The sequence below is a fragment of the Octodon degus genome, unplaced genomic scaffold (genome assembly GCF_000260255.1).
Source record: "Octodon degus isolate 3935 unplaced genomic scaffold, OctDeg1.0 scaffold00141, whole genome shotgun sequence".
Lineage (NCBI taxonomy): Eukaryota > Metazoa > Chordata > Mammalia > Rodentia > Octodontidae > Octodon > Octodon degus.
The window spans coordinates 2,166,780-2,186,937 of record NW_004524717.1 but is presented as its reverse complement, the minus strand read 5'-3'; the positions used below and the strand labels follow the sequence as shown (position 1 = coordinate 2,186,937).

Here is a 20,158-nt window from a genome sequence, read left to right as displayed (position 1 = left end):
CTGCGCCTGGGCTGGGACCAGTAATATGTCCCGCTGGCGCAGGATAGCCGGATGCTCTCTCACACACTCACCAGACCTGGGCTAGGACTGGGTGTGGGGGTTCCCGGAACACAGCAGAAATTTCTACTCAGTGGTCAGGGTGGGGGAGGTGCTGCAGAGTGGTGGGGGGCATCCCAAGGGAGTGGAAGAGGGTCTCACCCATGCTGTGCCTCGGCTGGGACTGTTAGTTTTGTTTTGTATTTTTTTCTTTTTTGAGTCTGGGTCTCATTATTTAATCCAAGCTGGCCTTGAACTCACTGTGTACCCCTGACTGGCCTTGATCTCATGGCAATCCTACTGCCTCAGCCTCCCAAGTGCTGGGATTTACAGGTGTGCCCCACCACACCTGGCTTTCTACAAGATCTTAAACTTCCATCTTTCTCAATCAGCAAACTGTTCCTCAGTTCTTGTTGGAGCAACCAAAATATGTATACTTAATGTTTATATACTAACAAAGATAATTTCCTTCATACATTGTCCAATTTACAACTTGATATCAAAAGCTATACTTTCAGGGATCATTTCTATAGTATGTTATTAGAGAAGTTTTTCTGATTGGGTAGGGTACAAGTTGATACTGAATTATAGTGGATGAAGAAGTAAACCTAATCGATTTTAATAATTTGAATGGATATGTATTCTTATAACCATGAGTGCTCCTTAAGAGCAAAATGACATCAAATTTAAACTTAAAAAATCAGTAGTTACTAAAAATACATTCCTGTAGAAAGTGTGTGTGTGGTATTTATTATTTATCAAACTGTTCTCAACATTGCATGTGCCATTATTTTCCAACCCTTTATCTCAAATGTAAGTTAGCAGTAGCCGTCTTTACTTTGCTTTGTTATTAATGATTTCATTGTTTCTCTTTCTAAAATATATTCCACTTTCACTCTTTCAAATGGGTTCTGGTTTTCCGCCATCTTGGAGTCTGGGTAGGCCTGCTGGGAACAGGACTTCTAAAAGGCAAATATGTCTGGAAGACTGTGGTGTGAGACCATTTTTGCTGGCTATAAGCAGGGGTTCCAGAATCAGAGGGAACACACAGCTCTTCTTAAAATTGAAGGTGTTTATGCCCAGGATGAAACTGAATTCTACTTGAGCAAGAGATGTGCTTATGTGTATAAAGCAAAGAAACAACACACTGACTCCAGGTGGCAAACCAAACAAAACCAGAGTGATCTGGGGAAAAGTAACTCGGGCCCATGGAAACAGTGGTGTAGCTTGTGCCAAGTTCCAAAGCAACCTTCCTGCTAAGGCCATGGACACCAAATGTGTGTGATGCTGTGCTGCTCAAGAATGTAAACTAATGGAAAATAAAAGTGCTTTTGTGCTCTTGTATTTAAAAAAATGCGTTCTGTTTTGAAGAATATACAGTGAGCTTATAGAGTGAAGAAGAACATCACAGTTTTATATATGCCACAGAAGCAACTGCCCCTGAAGTTGTGGCAGGGAAGGCAGCCAAAACCCCACTCTCCTTTCTGAGTTCAGGACATAGGAATCAGACAGACGGAGCCCAGTGTGCAGCACTAGCTTTATCAACATGTAGTGACCAAGGGGTGTGGCTGAGATGTGCAACGACCGTGGGCATCCAGGCACTTCACTGAAGATTGGACATGCACACTCCTAAATGCAAGAGGCAAATGCCTGACACCTGGCCCTGGAGCAGGAGGCTCACTGCAGAGATGACAGCAGATCTGAACACCTGCACAAAATGTGTCTTCATCCTTCACCCATGTGGTTAACCTCCCATGAGGAAGGCAGCATATGATCCTCCCAGAGACATTTGCAGGCAGGGGAATGATGGGTCTTCTGTCATTGGTGCTTGGAGTGAAAATGGAAAGTAAACCCAGGTCATTGTATACCAAATTAATGCTGTTAAAATGTCCCAGAAGTTCGCCAGATGATAAAAGGAACTCTGCTAAGTGTTTTAATGTTTCAATGAATGACCCACAGCATGGATAATTCATTGGTTGACTGATATAACTTAAACTACTTCTTACTCAGATAAAATAAATAGTTCTTGTACAGAAGAATATCCTAAATTGCAGCTTGCTTGGTTCAACTAAAAACCTTCTCCTCCATTTCCTGTCTGTGGTTTAAAAAAATTTCTACTTTATAAATTGAGTTGTTACTGTACTAAGTTGTATTCCTTTACTTTCATGCTTAACTTTACCAATTAGCTACTCCTTCATGCCTCGTGCTTCAACAGCGATGAGCTCCATGACACTTTCTCATATAATTTTCTCTGAGTTATATTTTTCCTGAATAAAGAAGTCTTAGAGTCCATTCCTGGCCTGAAGTAACTGTCTTTGTGACTTCAGCAGAGCTCTAATCTCTCAGAGAGGTGTGTGTTGCCTCGAACATCAGAGACATTGTGACCTTTATGCCTTTCAAATTTTTTTTTGAATAATTGGACTTCTTAGAAGACTTTTGTGTGTGTGCAACTATTATATTCATGTCAACTTCTTGTTTCATTTTGGCACTGGGAATTGAACTTGGGACCCACTACTTACCAGGCTGGTACTTGTGCCACTGAGCTATATTCCTGTCTCTTCAACTGTCATATTCAGTAGACAGAAACAGAGTCATCTGGTGCTCAAAGTGGGGGGCTCTGAAAGTGTGACTCCTGCATCTCTTTGTCCTGTCAGATACTCTGTGGAAAGCAAAAAAACAACACACTTTGTTGTCTGTGGGTGTGGTAAGAACACTAGCACTAGGGTGGAATTCTTCTCATAAGCTAACACGCTGCTATGTTGCCTCATCATATATGATTTCCCGGCTTCACGTTTTTGAAAAATGAAAGTATTAGTGAAGTTACACATGTGCTCCCTCATTAAGACTGGATTTTAAGCATCCACCACTGTCTGAAACACAGCACCCACCCAGAAGCAATCATAAGGGCTGCAGGAGAGTCATGTTTCTATTGAAAATACGTATTTTACTCAAGAACTAGTATAGCTTTTTATTTTATCCTTAAGTGAAGGTTTATAATTTATTGAGTCTTTTGTCTCCTTTGGCAGCATTCAGTTTCTCTGAATCAGATCATTTTGTCTTCACTCAAGATTTGTAAAGATGGGGCCAGCCAAATAGCTCAGCACATTAAAATGCCTGCTTAGGCAGACACAGAGACGGGTTTAATCCCTGGCATGCCTTGCTGAACCCACCCCCAGGGCACGCTGAGCTGGAGACTGAGGCTGGGTGTGGTGGGGTGTGCCTGTAAAGCCAGGTTTTGGGAGGCTGAGCACAGGTGGATCACTATGAGTCCAATCTACATAGTGAGACCCTGTAGACCCTTACTGAAATACAAAAAAATAAATAAATAAAAGAGATTTGTGAAGATGTGGTAACTACATAATCCATCACTACCACCTACAGTGTATATTATATGCAGTAAGTACTATTTTTAGACCTTGTTAAGTATATCAGAAAGAAAATAAGCTTTTTTGTACAAAAGATTTAAGCAAGGACACTTGGGAACCTTTGCAATACAGGTTGAAATATTCCTGTGAATCTCATAATTAAGTGGATAACTATAGTTAATTACAACTTTCAAAACAGTCCTAGCTTCTGACAGAAAATCAAAATTACAATTAAAACTCCTCATGTCCTTGTCCTTTCTTCCACTTGTAGAAAAAAATGACACAAACACAGTCAAGTTTGAAAATTGGCTTTAACTTCTCATGCATTTCTTGTATTGTGTAAATTTCCTAAAATCTTTGTGTGCATATTAATTAAGACTTAGTCAAAATCCAGGTAGTTATCTTATAAATCTCACATAGCACTATAACAGCTTCACTTTCTTTGTTGATGTATTCTTTGTTGATGCTCCACTAAAAGATTAGTATCATAGAGTATATGCCAAATATCTAATTTTCCAACAACAGAGACTGGAAAGTTCCTCTTAAAGAAAAATATTCGGGGCTGGGGAGATGGCTCAGTGGAATAAGCGCTTCCCTGGCAAGCGCAAGGGCCTGAGTTCAATCCCCAGTTCTGAAAAAAAAAAAAAAAAAAAATATATATATATATATATATATACATATATTAATTAAATTGAAAAACAATATTAAGGCAACAGTCAGATGTAGTCTCTAAAAATCTTATTCACAAGACTCATTTTTTAAAATACTGCATCATTCTCATGGTGCTGTCTCTTAAATATCACAAGTAATATTTGACCTATTTCTGATGTAGCAAGAGTGGCAATAAAATAGAGCTAGATAACTAAAGTTATGTTGCCAAATTTATGAATTAAATGTAGAATAGATTTTAAAATAAACTGTAAAATGCAAGTGGCATCCCTTTCCTTTGCTTGGTTAATGTATTCTGTGTTCAGTATTTGTCTTTACAAATAAAATATGTGAAAACATCCCCAATAAGAACATATATTTGCGGGGCTGGCGAGATGGCTCAGTAGAATAAGCACTTTCCTGGCAAGCGCGAGGGCCTGAGTTCAATCCCCAGTTCCGAAAAAAAAAAAAAAAAGAATATATATTTGCAATTTATTCATGTTTTGAAGATCTGAAAAAGCCTGTGTATCTCTCTTTTGGGGGCCCGTCACTCTATTTCTGCCTCTCTGTGAAAGTGCCAGCTTGCACATTCAAACTCTTCTTGAAAAACACAACTGTCATCAACTTCTCAGATGTGTGGCATGAAAACCAGGATGGTCCAGTAATACTCAATCTAGCTCATAAACTATAATTTGACAACTGTCATCTTAAATATCCACTTACATATGTTGTCACTGATTTATCTTTTGCCCTCAGGAAAAGTCCCAAACTCCGTAGCGTGGAATACAAGTGCGCAAGTCATTTTGATCTGGTCCAGTTCTCCAGCCTTGTCTCTTGGCACGTAGCCTGTCCTGACCCTTGGCTTCAGCTTCTGGACAACTCCAGCTGCTAACAAGTGCCAAGTGCGCTCCCCTGCTTGCTTGCTCCCTCCTCTTTCTGGTGTACTCTCTCCTCATCCTTCGGGTGTCAGTGTACATAGTGTACCACCTCTACCAAAAGGCCTACAGTATTTTTGCATAAAATTGGGCTATAAGTACATCAGTGTATTACAGTAGTCTCATTTTTCTGTCATGGTATCTGTGACTGGGGAGAAATTGCCTGTTCGTCTTTAGGGGAGATACAAATGATCGTGTACGATTGTTGAGGAGTAAACTGTATTGTCTTTCTCTTGTCAGCCTGAAGCTTGTCCTAGTAATTTTGCACATGATGGTTGAATAAATGAAGACTAGGGAAGCCAGAGGCTCTGACAACCACAACAGTTAATTTAGTGTGCTGCTACGAGCAAATTATACTGAATAAGAATGTTGTATTTTCATGGAACATACCTGTTTTAATTCTTCTGAACACTCACTGATAAAGTTCTCAACAGTTTTTACTGGTTTGTGCTAAGTTAACTATGAAATTTTGACAGACAATACAATTCTTTGTCTTTTTAGATGCTGCTGAATTTGAACTTGAATTCTTTTGAGCCAAAATAAGACAAAATAAAAATGTCCTCGAGATCTACTTTTGGAAGAATATGCAGCTATTTTAAAGAAAAATATGATCTAAGAGATAATATTTTATTACCCTCTTCATATAAAATTTTGTTTTCCATTATATGCTGTGAAAACTTTGAAGAAAAATATTTTATATCACATATAATAAATATTCTTATAATATTTGAAATGTTTCTTGGTATCTATAACTTCTGAACATATTTTATAAGTAGAAACCAGTATTATGGGCTGGTAAGACAGCTCAGCAGCCTAAAGTACCTGCTTAGGCAAGCTTAGACAAGCACAGGGAGTGTGGTTCGATCCCCAGCACCACATGCTGCATCAGCCCCACCCCCAGGGCAGGCTGAGCCAGCCACATACAAACACACACACACACACACACACACACACACACACACGAAACCAGTATTGTTTTCCATATTCATATTGCCTAAATGCTATTTAGTGCTAAGCAACCAAGTTGTAATTAAAAGTTTGGTGGAGTTGAATATCAGTATAGTGTGGACTTATTGATGTTTTCTAATTTTTATCACTACAGATTTAGACAGAAATCATTTGGTGTGCTGGTAACAATTATATGAGCAGGTTTTCAGAAGCATGGAGACCACTTTTGTGCATTCAGAGTGGGAACCCCTGAACTTGCACTTGGGCCTGTGCAGTAGGCCAGTGGATGGGTGACCATTTGGTATGAGAGGTCACAGGACTATGAAGGAAAATATGTTCCCATAACTAGATAATTACTGAAAAATTTGACTATTAGGATTTGAGGAAAAATAGAGCTGTACTTCTCCCTGCTTCATAGTTATCTTATCCTTCAATAAAGATCCTATCTTTCCTGAATTTATTTTTCTTTTCTTCTTCTTCTTCTTCTTCTTCTCCTTCTCCTTCTTCTTCTCCTTCTCCTCTTTCTTCTTCTTCTGCATTAAGCTATTCTCCAACAGTAAATCCTTCTGAGGAAAGCTCTGCCATGTAATTTTTGCCTTCCATAAGTATTAGGTAAAAGTTGTGAGTTCATTTTCCTATTGAAAATTCTCACTTTAAAAAAAAAATTCTTTACTTCAGTTGCAAATGGAACTGTATGAGGACAGAATCAAATTTCCACATAAGGTCAACATTAAACCTGACTATTGAATTTAATTCAGTTCTCATCCAATTCGATTTGCAATCAGAAATGTGGGAAGTGTTATGAACTGAGGCACCACTGTATTTTATAAAGAAGTTAGAAGAGTGCTGGCTCAAGCAACAGACTCTTCAATGAAACAGGACAAAAATTCAGAAACAAAAATTATACTTAAGAATTTTAATGTAAGGGCTGGAGCTATAGCTCAGTGGCATAAGTACCTGCCTGGCAAGCACAAGGACCCAGGATCAATCCCAGGTACCGCATTCTGTGCAGGCTTCAGAACCCCAGATGTACCATGCCAGTCACCAAAACGAGGTGTGGTGGCGCATGCCTGGAATGCTAGTGCTGGGGAGGCTGTGACAGAAGGATCACTATAAGTCCAAGCTGCATAGTGAGACTCTGTACCAAATAAATAAATTTAACAAATTTTAATGTAAGATAAAGTGGCATTTTATGTTTTTCATGTTCTTTTTTGGCACCTGTAATAAGCAGTTCTTTTAAATGACAAAGGAAAATTACTCTGAAACCATTTCTAAAATATACTAGGCATAAAGTAGCTGTACTTTCTTCAGTGGCAAGTCTAGGGGCCTCCTCAAGGGCCAAGTGATGCTGAGGGTATAGGCAGAACCAGGAATAGCACACCTAAAGACCCCAGCTGATATCTGCCTTTCTTGCTGTTCACGGTAAGGAACAGCCCTTTGCCTTGGCCTTGTTTTGTGATGATCTTTGATAATTTCTTGATGGGTTTCTTTCTAATGAAAAATAATGAGATGAAACCCCAAAACTTTTTTTTTTTTTTTTTGCAGAACCAGGGATTGAGCTCAGGCCTTTGCACTTGCCAGGAAAGTGCTTATTTCACTGAGCCATCTCCCCAGCCCGAAACCCCAAAACTAACCATATAGACTCATGGAAGCATTGAGGTTTTCGTTATGAGATGAGAGTATCAAGATTGTGATCCTGTCTCATCAGAGCAGCAGTTTTTGTCAACTGATATAATTTTATGCATGCTTTTTGGGTCAAGGGAAGGGAGCAGTTGGGCTGTCACAGATTCTGGAAATGTGTCCCTTTACAACACAAGGCTGACCCTTCGGCTTGAAGAAGACATGAAGCAAGCTGTACAGTACTCTTTGCATGTGTCACTGGTTACCTGCCCTCCTCCTGTGGACACAGCAGGTGATCTCCCAGCAAGCACTCAGGATTCCAGAGCATGTGACACTCTGGCACAGTGCTGCCAAAACACTGGGAATACCAGCTCATTTTGGCCAGTGTTTTATAAGCCGCTTGTGACACATGCATGACCACTGCAGCCAATTGGATTGGATACAGCCCATCTCTCTTGAAGCAAGGGGGCCGCCAAGTCATAGTGTCCCTCAGCAGTGAATCCTGAACTGCATTTCCAATTTTGCAAAAGAGGCCTTAACTCTTGACTGTACTCATCAGATGGATGCTAGCTGGGTCTAGAGCAGTGCCTAGGTTCTTGTGCATGACAGACAATTGGACATGGCCTAGGATGGTAAGGGAAAAGTAGTAAAGTTTATTAAGGTGATAATATGCACAGAGTGAGTAGACTCATGCCTCTGAAAGAGAAATGGCACAGGTACCAGGGGCTTCAGATGTAGGTGTTCTAAATGTTGTGCCAGTTCTGGGGCACCTCCCACTGGGATCTCAGTTATGTCAACAGCATCTTACACGCGTGTCCATTCTCACAATTCATCCTGCTGTAACCATATGAGATGCAGTTCATGTGCGTGAACCTTCACTGAGCTCCACATAAAGAACAGGTCTGTGGATCATAGAGACTCATGCATCCATCCTGCCAGTTTGGAATTTTGAAATTTTCCAAGGTAGTCTCGAGGGCCTTTGCTTTTCTTATCTCTGCCTCTGTGCAAGAAGCCTTACAACATGGATTAGAGGGTTGGCCCCGGGGCTTTGCTCAGGATCAGATGAGTGGAGAAGAATATCCCTACTTCCCCAGATGTACTAGCTATATTAAGCTGACACCATGGGCTGACACTATGAGCCAAATAAACATCTCCTCCTTTAGGTAGTAGATGCCAGGATTGTGTCCAGTCATAGGAGATTGAGTGAGACAATATATTTTCTGGATATATTAGTATGCTAAATTGATAATTATTTCAAGATGCACCTCCTGAGTGTCTATTCTGAACAGAAGGCTACAGTGAACAAATACATTTGCCCAGGGATAATGAGGCGGAGTTTCTGTGGGGTTAGAATGTCTGCTGTGAGACACAGATAATAAGACTGCAGATCAACTATCTAGACCACACCACCTTCTGTTGAGTAGAAGCGATGGCTTCCTCAGTGGAATCGCCCCTCCTATTTCTAGTTCTCCCTGGCATCTGATCCCCCGATGTTGGCACTGATCCTGTTCCCACACTGTCTCACCCGTGGCTCTTCCCTACTCCAACCTGTGCTTGAATGTCCTCCATGCTGCTATGGGGGCTCCTGAGTCCATGGCATCACAGAGGCAAGAGAGTGGTCTTCCTGAAGCAGTTGGCCAATGGCTTGCTACTTGTGACTGGGCCTCTTAGCCTTAATCGTGTTCCCCTATGAAGAACACACCAGAAATCAGTCATTATCACCTCTACAAAAATTGGTATCAGAAAAGTGAAAATCCCCAAGCACCTCACTGATGCTTACTTCAAGAAGAAGCTGTGGAAACCCAGACACCAGGAGGGTGAGATCTTTGAGAAAGAAAGATACCAGTTTCCAGAGCAGTGTAAGGTGGATCAGAAAGCAGTGGACTCACAGATTTTAGCAAAAATCAAAGCTGTCCCTCAGCTCCGGGGCTACCTGCGATCTGTTTTTGCTTTGACAAATGGAATTTATCCTCATAAATTAGTGTTCTAAATTTCTTACTAAGAACCTAATTAACTGATACATTTTAAAATTTTCAGCTTGTATTTAATGCTATAATCAATGCTGATTTTATTACTGTATCTATGATATAGCTGTTAGTATTAATTTTTTTTATATTGCCTTGAGGTCAACAACATACTGAGGCCCATTCCAGGAGAACTGGGTACTGGGTACTGGACCAAATATGCTACAATCTTTCATCTTAAGGTAAACAGAAGTGGCTAGATCTTGGAACACACACAAATACTGGTAGTTAGCCATGTCCAGAGAGCTCCACTAAAAAGTGAACATCAATTACAGAGGTCTCCATACTAGAAACAAAACTTTCCATGATAATCAACTCATAATCCTCAACACAAAACAAACACAAGATAGAAGCAATAGAAGACAAGCCAACAAAAATTCCAAAAATTCCCAACTCCCCCAAAGCTATAGGACATCAAAGAAGAGGAAACCAAAAACTTCACACCCAAATTATTCAAAATGTTATCACAGAGATAACAAAACAGTTCAATAAGGCATTTGGCAACCTCACAAGAAGATGCAAGTAGCAAAATATTAGGCTTGACTAAAAATCATCAGTACATCTTAAAAGATGCTAATAAAAGCATAGAATGCTGGAACAAAAAGAGGCTAAACATGCATGACCAGTATAAGAAGGAAATAGAGTCCAGGAAAGCGTTCCAAATAGAAATTCAGGGTATTAAACTTTCTATTAAATGCATGGGTAGCAGGAGTAACAAAAATGAGGAGAATGTCCAAACTAGAAGACAGGGTTGTTGTTAGTGACTAAGCAATGAGAGATGTCTTACAAGCAAGGGAACATCAAAAGAGACAGAAGACAGCTCTAAGATGACACGAGGAAGATGAATCTAAGATTAAATTGGAATTAGTGAAAAATCGGAAGATGGCACAAATGGCATAAACCTGTTTACTGAAATAATAGCTGACAAGTTTCCAAATAATGTAAAAAAAAAAAAATACCATGCAGATAAATGACGCATATAGAACCCCAAATAGTCACAATCAGAAAATAAATTTCTCCATGACATGTAATATTCAACATCTTGGAGGAACAACACAAGAACAGAGTCTTAAAAGTGATTAGATAAAAGCAGCATATCACGTATAAAAGAAAATCCATTAGAATTAGTGCAGATTTCTCAACACAAACCTCAAAGGCAGGAGCTTGGAGTGAAAGTGCTTCAAGCTCTAAAGAAGATAATTTTCAAACACAGCCTGACATATCCTGCAAAACTGTCTTTTAAAATTGATGGAAATATAAAATACTTTCATAATAAAGTGGACTCCAAAAAAAAATTCATGATCATCAAACCAGTCCTCAAAAAATTTCCCAAGGATACCTAGAAAGGGCCAATGAAAACAGCAATGACAAAGATCCAACAGAATGAATGTACCACATACGAGGAAGAGTTAAGTAAGAGAAAGAGAATCAGCAGTAAGTAAATAAAGCAATGACAGAAAAAGTTAATATGTATCAGTAATAATTCTCAGTGTAGATGGTCTCATTCTCCAAGATATGGACTGGATATCTGGGAAAATGGCAGAGCGGTAAGAAATAACAACTCAGCCTCTCTAAGAGCTGGAATCCACAGCTTGGAAAAGAAAGGAAGGAAGGAGGTGGATCTCTGGAAACCAGGAAGGGTTTGATGGTAAAATTGGAGCCTATAGACAGATGGAAGGGACAGAAGACAGCACAAAAAAAAGAAAGGGACAATCCACACTTTCTGTCCAGCTCCTGGCTCCTGGCTCCTTACTTGTAAGAAAGGAAGATCAACTCTACAGAGCCACAGTGAAAGTGGGGCCTTCAAGGAGAAATGTAGCATTGGGAAGGACTGGAGGTACTCTCTGCAGGTAAGGGCCTCCAGACCAACTGCCTGCCATAGCCCCTGGGGACAGGGCTCATAAAGTGGGAGACCAGGACATGGCAATGTGACTAGAACAATTGTGCACACTCACAAATTGAACAACTTTGTTAACTGTGGTGCAGACCAGCAGGTCCTGAGCTTGCCATGAGATTAACGAAGCCCTTCACCCAGTGCTATCTTGTTTTTAGCATGAGATCAGGTGAGGACATCTGAACCAATGATCAGAGTAGACATAAAAAGCAGCAACTGAATTTGCCACCACTGCCCCTCTTATTATTGTAGCGAGTGGTCCATTCTGCTTGCAGGATGTATCTTCTTTTTGTTTCAAAGCACCTTATCTCCTTGAGCTCTTCTTTGATGCTTCTTTTTCCTTTTCTTCTTCTTACTTTTGCCTTAAACAGACAACTTTCACATTCACTAATTTCTTGACAAATTCATTAAATGGGACAAGAAGAACCTAGAAAACAGTGCTAGTGCCCACTCCACCCAATAACATGTTTGGCAAAGCCCTCAGCAGGCAGCAAGGAAATAACAGGAGGGCCAGGAGGTAAGGTCATTAGGCACAGTGTGTTTCTCTCCCTCTCTGAAATCTATGACAAGCACTGACTTAAGGACTGGTTTGCTTTCTCTATCTTCCCCTAAGAAAGCCCCAATTCTCTCTCATGCCCCTTCTTATTGCTTCTCTTCCAAAACACATAGGTGGGGGCCGGGGAGATGGCTCAGTGGAATATGCACTTCCCTGGCAAGCGCAAGGGCCTGAGTTCAATCCCCGGTTCCGAAAAAAAAAAAAAGAACTGAGCAAAACACATAGGTATACTCAAAAAGCTAGAGGGTGGTAAAAAGTTAGTGGAAGCTGGGGACCCCTCAGTCTTGCCAGCTGCATGAGAGGAGAGCTGGTGGAGTGCAGAGCAGAAAGCCAGCAGCTGCTGGCTCACCTTGGGCCTCGGTATCACAGAGCCAGCCTAAGTGGGTGCAGCCAGCCTTTAAATCCTGGGCACTGTGTAGAGCTAGCACTCTCAGGCAAGGTGGAGCTGCAGAGGCTCCAAGTCACCTGAGAGCAGAATCAAGAGCCTTTCAGAAGACACTAGGAGAAAAGGTGGGGAGCATAATCAGCCCTCCTGCTTCCTTTGGTAAATGGATGGAGCTGCTACCTGACACGAGAGACCAGGGTCCCCAGCACACCAGAGCTACTGCAGCTGGGCTCGCGGTGGAAAGCAGAGTGAGAGGCCCCTGTCCCCATCTGTTTTCTGGCCCCAGAACCATGGCCATTGTCAGTAGCTATTCCTGGAGACATTTAATTTTCAGAGCGGCTCCCATGTGTGTAAAAGTGGAGCAGCCTATTTAAAGCTGTAGGTAGCATCCTGCTCTGTAGTTTTTGTACCTGCACTTTTAAATAGGCTGATGAAATAAAATGCGCATCTGTGCTGTATAGAGCACGAGTGTGAGATATCCCATTTTTCTGTCAGAGGAAAATAGACGCTTTTATTCTTAGTCTAAGTGAACATGAGCTGACTTACTCATCAAAATGCATTGAAAGCTATTTTAAGTGTGTTTTTATTTATAAGATATTGTGTTTGCCAATGCCAATCTGGTGGTAAATATATTCTTTAAGAAATAGCAAGTGCTCTAGATTGCCAAGACTAAATGAGAAAAATTGTATAATCAACTGTTTTAAGTATGCTTGTGCTTTAATTAGGCAAGGTAATTAAAATTATGAATGTGTCTGTGAAAGGCTTATTTCAAGAACATCTTGGGATGGTTGTCCCATTTGGTAGTGGAAGAGATTTCCTAGCAATTGTGATGAGTTACAAAGTCAAGTTACATGTAAATAACCTACTGTGCTTACCTCTCTGTAACCGTACTTCCCTGGGAAACCACAAGGAGGCACCATGTACCTTAAAAAAGCCAACAATAGGTTTTAAAAACCGTGCTCACACAAGTCAAAATTAAGGTCAGCTCCTTCCAGGTTGTAAAGAGAATGACAAGTTTGTTTGCCAAACAAGATGCGGATTTTAGCTTTAAAAATACTTCTAAGGTTCGTTGCTGTTTTGTCCTTTCCTGCGTAAGTATGGTCAAGCAGTCCTGGGCCTGGTAATAAAGGCTCATACTTAAATTTAAAAATTTAAATTTAAAGATTTGGGGTTTTTTGTTTTGTTTTGTTTTTGTTTGTTTGTTTTGTATTTCGGACAGGGTGTACAGTGTGTATAGGACCTCACTGCATAGATCAGACTCATATCAGTCCTCCTGTTTACAGCCTCCTAAGTGCTGGGATTACAGGCCTGCACCACTTCACCCAGTCTCAATCACCATCATGGGGCCGGCATGGCAGGCCTGGGGATCGAACTCCCGGTCCCTGCATCTGCCTAAGCAGGTGCTTTGATCCGCTGAGCTATTTGGTGAGTCCAGGTTTTTTAATTTGGACTCTGGTGTAATATTTGGGCTGAGGAACATGTAGGAACTTGGTCATCCTTAAAATCTCATCATTCAGTTGTAATCCTTCTAATAGCATCAAAAGCCACTGTCTACTTTCCTTTCCTGTCACAAATACAGTACCTTTAATCTGTTTTTAATTTAATTTGTTCTGTTTGGACCATTTATATTTATTGATTTCTTTTAATTTGAAAAGGTGACATTTTATTTTTGTAAGTTGTATGAGTGGACATAAAGTATGGTTTGTGCATCCATATCATGAGTCAAAGCCTTTCCTTACAGGCAGCGAATAAGACTAAGGTTGTAAAATTCAGGTAATTACTTTAGATTTACACCTTTGCATACTTAAAATAGAGATTTGTTTCCCGGGCAGTCTGGAGAGTCCTGACAGAGTCCTGACCTACCAGTTCTCAAGTGGCTAAGGGTGCTCCTAAGGGTTCCATCATTATACCTAAGGAGTTACTGGGGCACAGTATGGAAAATTCTAAGGCTAATGATTACTAGAAGCCAAGACACTAGTGTCACTATCAGAACTTCAAGCAGAAGTGTCTGATTCTAAGGAACTACTATGTGGGTTTCACAAGGGGCACTTTGCAAACCCGCAGTCTGACTCCTCCAATAGGGATGCTCTCTGAAGGAGAGTCCAGACCTAGTTCTCTCTCTCTCCCACACTTCAACATGTCCTATGGGATACATCCTGAACAGAACCCAGCAACCTCATCATTAGGTCACTGTCTTAGTAATTTTTCTCATCACAAAGACAATACATGATACCCTTAAGTCAAAGAAAGAAAGACTTACTTCAGCTCACAACTTGTAGAGGTTTTAGCCCATAGTAGTCTAGTCCCAAGGCAAGATAACATGGCAGAGGGAGATTGTAGAGGGGAAACATTCCATGGTAGAGCAGACAGAAGGCACAGGCAGCATGCCTTTCTTTCCTTTTATCTTATACAAGCTAAAAGTCTTTTAAATGGTGCCATCCATACCCAACGTAAGCCTTCACATTATCCATACCTAGAACTATTCTACACTAGTCAATGGACTAATCTAATACCACATACCCTTAATCCCAATATCATACACCCTAGAACCAGCCACCTTAAAAAATCCCCACCTATACCTACAAGAGGCTTTGCTGGGACCTCTAGATACAAGACATATTAGTCTTATAAAACTAAAGAATTGCAAGAGATGGGCAAATTGCAACACTATTTTTAAGGTAGAATATTTCTGAAAAAATCGTGGAAAGTGAAGCCCTCTGTGTTCAGGCTTTTGTAATTCCATTGCTGGGAAAGTCCGTAGACGTTAGTAATTAGAGTACCCCTTGTGGAAGACGAAGTTGATATCACTGATGATCCCCACCTGACTCTCGAGAGGATATGAATCTGTCCCGCATTTGATGACCAGTAACCATACTGCTAAGTCTCTTCAACCTTCTCCTTATAATCCCGAGACCAGCAAAAGAGTTGCCTTCCCTTCAAGTGACTCAGAATTCCACTAGAATGTAGCACCACAGAGAGACCCAGTATTCCTCAGCCCCTTAAGAGCTTCACAAACAACTTTAAGTCCTGCAAGACATACTCACAGTGGAGCTTCCTACTCTCTAACTCATACCTCATCCTGCCCTGAGAGAGGCCCTAGACACAAAAGGAATTATACGTATCCAGGTCTCCTTTCCAATGGTAGATAGACAACAATAGAAAGAGGCCAACCGTTAGAAGATCCAAGCAGGTTTGCAGTTGGATTTCAAACTTTTACTCTTGCTTTTGACTTATTGTGATGAGATGTCTAATTCATCCTGACCACTTACTGTACCCCAGACAAAAAACAGAATCCTAGAAAAGACTGGAAATTATGTAGATAAACAATATATTACAAGAAAGGGAAGAAAACCAACCCAGAGAGTTTGTTTCAACAGAACAAAACTGGGACTTTAAAACTAGCAATGGACTGAAAAAAAAAGTCTGGCATGATAGTGGCTCTTATTATAGGAATAAAAATATGCACTAAGAAATTTGTAAATTATGATAAAGTAAGAGGAGTAATACAAGATTACGGGAAAAAATTGAGCTGTCTTCCAGAGTCAATCACTAGAAGCTTTTCATAAATATATAAACTTATATCCATCTTCCAGAGATGGATAGGCACTGATAGGACATCATTTCATTTGTCAGTCAATCCCAGATATTCAGCACAAATTCCAAAAACTTCAGATGGGCCCTCATATGCCTCTGGCCCAGTTTCTGGATACAATCTTTTCTGTGTTCAACAACAATCAATGCTTTAAATAGCCCCTAGTGGTCAAAAGGAAACATTAGGCATGCAACTGCACCATGCCACTGCCTATCCTTTTACGTGTGTCAGGCAGCCCATGTGCGTAACGTATAGCACTAGAGGACTGGCTGTCCCTACTCTCAGAGAAAACTAGGCCAGCCATACTCTCATCTCCTGCTCTGACAAAGACTGAAGGGTAAATGTATAAAAAAATGCCCAACATTTAATTTGTCAAATTTAATTTTAATACAAATTAAAACAACATTGAAATTTCATCTTGCCCCAGAAAAAAATGGCTATCATCATGAAATCAACCAACAGCAAATTCGGGAGAGGCTGTGGGAAAAAGGAATCCCTCTCCACTGTAAGTGGGAGTGTAGACTGGTACAACCACTGTGGAAATCAGTGTGAACATTCCTCAAGAAACTAGGATTGGAAGTTCCATTCAGTTCAGCTATTTCCCTCCTGGGTACTTTTTCCAAAAGAACTGAAAACATACCTCAGCAATATATGTGCACCCATGTTTATAGCAGCACACTTTGTCATAGCTAAAACTTGGAAACAACCAAAATGCCCATCAGTTGAGCAGTGGATAAAAAAGATGTGGTATTTTTATACAACAGAGTGTTACTCAATTATAAGAATGATAAGCAACAGGCTTTTATAGGTAAATGGAAGCAAATAGAGACCATACTCATACGTGAAATAGATTAAACCTGTGTGGAAACATAAATTGTCTTACTAGTGTATGAACCTGAAAGAGTAAATAAAATCTCGAAGGCACAATCAATATTGTGATAGGGAAAAAAGCTGTTCAAAGGGAAGGAACAACTTGGTTAAGGAAAAGGACAAAAGAAAGAAAGACAAAAGGGAAAAGATACATTTATGTATATATGCAGGATAGCTTGGATAACTACTGCTGATTTCCGCTGGTCTACTGAAAGGAGCACGTAATGTTTATGCTTAAATGTTTTCTTCTTTTAAATCTCTTATGGTCTTTTATTCTACCGACTTTGCATCCTTATATCTGGTAATCTAAACAACTAATTTGAAGACAACATTCTGCAATATTACAACCACTGTTGCTTTCTTATTATTTTGTTTAGTGAAATTCTATATAGTTTCTAATCATTTTAAAAATATTTTTATTCTCTTTTTTAAAAACTATCAACATGAAATCCCTTTAACTAGACAGATTAAGAAAAAGAGAAGACTCAAAAATAGTAACAGAAGTGCTAGAGGGGGGTCATTCCTAGAAATGCATTTAAAGGAAATAAGAGAAAACACTAAGCGCTACTATACACCAACAATTTAGATAACTTAAATGAAATGGGAAAGTCCTAAAAGCAAACAAGTAAAATTGACTGAAAAGTGATAAAAAAAAAAAGATAGAAATCAAGGCATAATAAGTAAAGAAGGTACACTGAATCAATGATCCAAACTGAATACAAACTGAAGCCCAGGACTAGACTGCAACAATGAATTAAACTAAGAATTGAACAAGTACTTACACCAATCACTTCCAACTCCACCAACAAAAAGAAGAGAATACTCCCTAGCTCATTCTGCTAAGCACAAAATTTCTCTAGCACCAAAGCCAGAGACGCCACAAGAAAATTACTGTGTCCAGAAACAACAAATTGAAATTCCATCAGCTGTCGATGGAGCAACTGATACAGCCACATTCTGAGGTCATCTCAGCTTTCTTGAGTTCATTTGTTATTGTTTCTTAGTTATTCTGAGAATAACACCAGGTCGCATAATCATTTCACAGTGGGCTTTATGGTCACCATCTAGATTCCATTTATTGAGTTTTGAAGTAAAATACAGAAGTCTCATTTTTCAGTTCTTTCTAGAGTTAATTTCATGTTTGCTGCTTATTGAATTGAGTATGCATTGAGTGAGACTTTCTGACATTCTCAGATATGTTTTCCATAAATTTGTAGTATTTTCTTTTTTTTTTTTTTTTTTTTTGCGGAACCAAGGATTGAACTCAGACCCTTTTTCTTGCCAGGCAAGCACTTATTCTACTGAGCCATCTCCCTGGCCCATCTACCATGCTTTTCTTTATAGATTTTACTTCTCAACCTCATTTGCTCTACTTTCACCCATTCCAATGGTACAGAAACTAAAATTTCTAGTGCTGTTTTACATATCTCTGAGATTCTTAATTTTTTTCTTTTCTTTTTTCTTTTTCTGTATTTTAGGGAAGGGTCTACAGGATGTTCAGTGTCTCACTACTAGATCGGACTCACAGTGATTCGCCTCCCAAGAGCTGGGATTATAGGCGTGCACCAGCATGCCCTGTCTCAATTGCCATCTCAGCATGCCTGGGAGGGGTGGTGGCCCTGAAACCCCGGGGATCAACCCCTGGCACCTGCGCCTGCTTGCAGGCATTTTAATCCGCTATTTGGCTGGCCCAATTTTTTCTTTATTCTTCTGATTGTCACTTTATTGACCTCAGAAGTTCTTAGACTCCTGTTATTTCTCTGAAGAGAAATTATTTCTTTCCATTAATTTCAAGAATATTTGTCCTTTTTGAAAATGGTTATAACAAATTCTTTCCATGAGTCTTCCATTGTGTGGGTTATTTTGGTGATGAATATTGTTTGTGCCTTCCCTTGAAAATTGGCCAAATTTTCATAATTTTCAGTATATGTTGTTGTTTCATTTTTAGGATTTTCTTGGGCATTTTGCTGGTTGTTTGTGAGACAGTTTCCTATTATCATCCTCAGGAGAGAGTTCATTCTTTTTTGTTGTTGTTGTTGTTTGTTTGTTTGTTTGTCCTGGAGCCAGGGATTGAACTCAGGCCCTTGCGCTTGCCAAGGAAGTACTTGTTCAACTGAGCTATCTCCCCAGCCCCTCTTTTTTCTCTTGCTTGCTACAGTCAGCAGAGCAGGAGCAGACTACTCACTGTCTTACCCTCACTGTTATAAAACAGTGTCCAAATGGCTCTCCCACATGTCAGTTCTGCCAAATGACTGGAAGTTTACATTAGTGTTGTAATGGCAAATTTATTTTAAAATTTTTTATACCAGAAATTAGAAATCAATCAATAGCCTACGACTATGCTCATGCTGCTTGCCACATAATTACACTGTTAAGCTCAGTCAGCCTTGACTGTCTGCATCCAGCTGCTTTTTCTAAAAAGCCAGCCAGTTCAACTATAGTGTCTGTATTTTTCAACTTAAAGTATGTACATGTGGGGGATAACAAGATGACAATGGAGACGGTGGAGGTTCATAAACTGAAGCTTGCTGAACTAATACAAGAATATCTTGCACGTGGTTTGGAGACCAAAGGAATGAAACAAGATCTCATCAACAGGCTCCAGGCATATCTTTAAGAGTGTGCGGAAGAGGAGGCAAATGAAGAAGATGTACTGGGAGATGAAACAGGAAGAACCAAAGCCCATAGAACTGCCTGTCAAGGAAGAAGAACCTCCTGAAAAAAACTGTTGATGTTGCATCAGAGAAAAAAGTGGTAAAAATTACATCTGAGGTGCCACAGACTGAGAGAATGCAAAAGAGGGGAGAACAATTCAATGTCCCTGGGAGCTTGGAAAGCAAGAAAGCTGCTCGGGCAGCCAGGCTTGGTATTTCCTCAGTTCCAACAAAAGGTCTGTCATCTGATACCAAGCCTATGGCTAACCCGGACAAGCTAAAGGAAAGAGCACAAAGATCTGGCTTGAATGGCTCTTCAATCACTAGAAAGTCTGAAGATGAGAAGAAGTTGAAAAAGAAAGAGGAGCAATTTGGGAATGTCACAAGTTCAGCTGGAACTGGAACCACAGAGGATACACAGGCAAAGAGCAGAGCGCTTCGGGATTGCGTGATGGAAAGTTCTTGATGTTTTCTCTTCTCTGGTGGTTTCCATTTCTGATTCTTCTTGGTCACGTATACACCTAGGTGCACAGTCATATGCCTGTGTCCTGCCTCACAGTGAGAGAGCATGTACCCCAGGTACATCCATGTACTCCAGCAGCAATTTGCCCTAATGCTATTTCAGCTTTAA

General features: G+C 40.1%; 2 pseudogenes; both read left to right on the top strand.

Annotated features, from left to right (window-relative positions):
- The first annotated feature begins 538 nt into the window (after positions 1-538).
- On the top strand, positions 539-611 carry LOC111812770 (annotated as a pseudogene).
- Positions 612-19,361: 18,750 nt separating this feature from the next.
- Positions 19,362-19,993, top strand: LOC101587114 (annotated as a pseudogene).
- Positions 19,994-20,158: the final 165 nt, after the last annotated feature.